Source organism: Rhinolophus hipposideros, assembly GCF_964194185.1.
Source record: "Rhinolophus hipposideros genome assembly, chromosome: 1".
Lineage (NCBI taxonomy): Eukaryota > Metazoa > Chordata > Mammalia > Chiroptera > Rhinolophidae > Rhinolophus > Rhinolophus hipposideros.
In genome coordinates, this window is record NC_138047.1 from 19,675,388 (window position 1) to 19,677,582 (window position 2,195).

Sequence of the window (2,195 nt, forward strand, 5' to 3'; positions counted from 1 at the left end):
CCCACTTGATTGCAAGACTTGCCTTATTGAGGTGGTCTGGAACCAAACCAGCAATATATTTGACGTATGCCTATACTAAAAATAACCACGTATCTTACACTGTGTTCATGTATGACATATGTGTATGGCCCGCCAAGAAAAAAAAAGGCAGTCTGGAGTTTTGGTCATGTGTGTAGAGATAAGTTTATTTTCAGAGAGAGATGCCTCTCTGATCATTGATTATTTCTGCATCTGTCATGAAAGATGTATTCAAGTCTAATTGACCATTTGAGAAATGACTTTTCCCTGATTAGACCACTTAAGAAATGAAAGAGTATTTGAACTTTCGCATTTCAAATCAGGGACCTGGTCCTAGGAAAACATTTTTAAGTGGGAACAGCTCTGATTTAGGCAGATATCATCAATATAGGAGGATGAAGAAAAAGATAATTTGTGTTTAACTCAGGTATATGCTCACTTTTCCTTCCTAAAGCTGGGGTTATGCTTCCCAAATTTTAGACCAGGGTGAGGTATGGAAGGATAAGCTTCTTGAAGGCAAGAATTGTATCTTTGTTGCATCTTCCACAATTTCTTTCCTTTTTCTTTCTTTCATTTTTTCAATCAGCATCCAAAAGCTTATTAATCACAAGGCATGATCCGGGGTTTTTGTAGCCGTAGCTGGCCCTACGGCCTCTGGCGCACTCGAAATTGCGGCCCTTGGAGCGCAGGTAAGGTTTGGTGTCATTGTGTGGGGTTCCAGGAGCCTTGCGGAAATGCCTGTACACCTCTCAACCCTTGCGAGGACCAGAGAGCAGGACAGTGCCACAGCTTTTGGGGGAGTCCAGGATAGGCTGTCGAAGGTGAGGATCTTCCCCTGGGTTTGAGGTTGCAGCTCCAGGCACGGCTGCTCACATGAAGGGCCTGCACTTTCAGTTTGGGGCCCTCCTATGCACGCATGTCATCCGTTAGAGTCCCTACAACCACAATAGTTTTGCCCTCCCGGCCAGAAAGCTTCATGTTCCGGATTATCCGGGAAAGGGACAAAGGTGGCTGGTTGGTGCGACACATGAACAATCTCTTCAGCAGCACCTGGTTGAAGGTGGAGTTGCTTCCTCTGGCCAGAAACCTGTATAGCTTGACCAACAGCCTTAGGGAGACGTCCTGGCTCTTGGACTCCTTGCACCGAACCTTTCAGTTTTTGTTGTGACAGATGTCAACTCCCATGATGGCACCCACTTGCTCCACCAGGTCCAGAAAGCCGCAATTTCTAACACAGTATTTTACACACTTGAGGTGTTTAAGACAATGAGTGAATGAAGAAGTGAATCAATAAAGGAATGAGTGGATTTCTCTACTTTATGCTGGTAGAGTTGGATTGACAACAAGAATAAAAATATCAATAGCATGTTACCTCTCTTGCTTACTGCCCTATTTTCTTTTCCAAATTATCTTGTTGAATTGGATTTCTTTTTCCACTTGTCTACTTCCCTGTTAGAAGACTAGCATTCTCTTTTCTAGAGACTGGTGAAAAAAAGACCATGAGGTTCACATGAGGTTCATAGGGCTTTAAACAAGAATTCAATCCAAGCCTAGCAAACTATTGAAATTCTGATTTCTTTCCCCATACATGTCTGTGCTGTACTGGAGGATATCATATTGCTAAACTTGTAATAAGAGTCAGTCATTCTGATAAATATAAATTATTTATCACTTACTTCCCATTTTATGGCCTTGATGGTATTTAGAATTATATTACCCAGTATCATAATGCTCCCTTTCCCACTTCTCATGCTATTGAGCCCTTCTGATAAAGGGACAAGTTGGCAAATGCAGCATAAGAGTGGCAGGCTTTCAAACAGATAGATGACGTGATCGTATAGTTTAATCCAAGCCACTTACTGCATAGAAGCCTTTATGAAAGAGAAAATCACATTAGCTATTTTTCCCTTTCAAGGATCGAAGCAAAGGAACATTAGTCTTCTATGATTGAGGTATTGGTTTGATTGGTTGGCAAGAATGCAGCGCCCTTCACCAACGTGGCATATGTAGCATGAGCTATGTGGGTTGTTAGTCTCCCATAACAGCTTGGTAAAAAGCTCTCAGATAGTTCAAATTGGGCACTGTCTGGGAAGAGGTCCCCTGGCAGCTAGCTGAGCATCTAATTCCAGGGGGAGAAATATGAGTGTTCTAGGAGACTAGAGATCAATGTAGAGTGG

General features: G+C 42.6%; 1 pseudogene across 1 annotated transcript; it reads right to left on the reverse strand.

The window, feature by feature from the left end:
• Positions 1 to 596: 596 nt before the first annotated feature.
• LOC308498995 (large ribosomal subunit protein eL18-like) lies at positions 597 to 1,203 on the reverse strand (annotated as a pseudogene). Its single transcript has one exon. The product of its transcript is annotated as a large ribosomal subunit protein eL18-like (transcript).
• Positions 1,204 to 2,195: the final 992 nt, after the last annotated feature.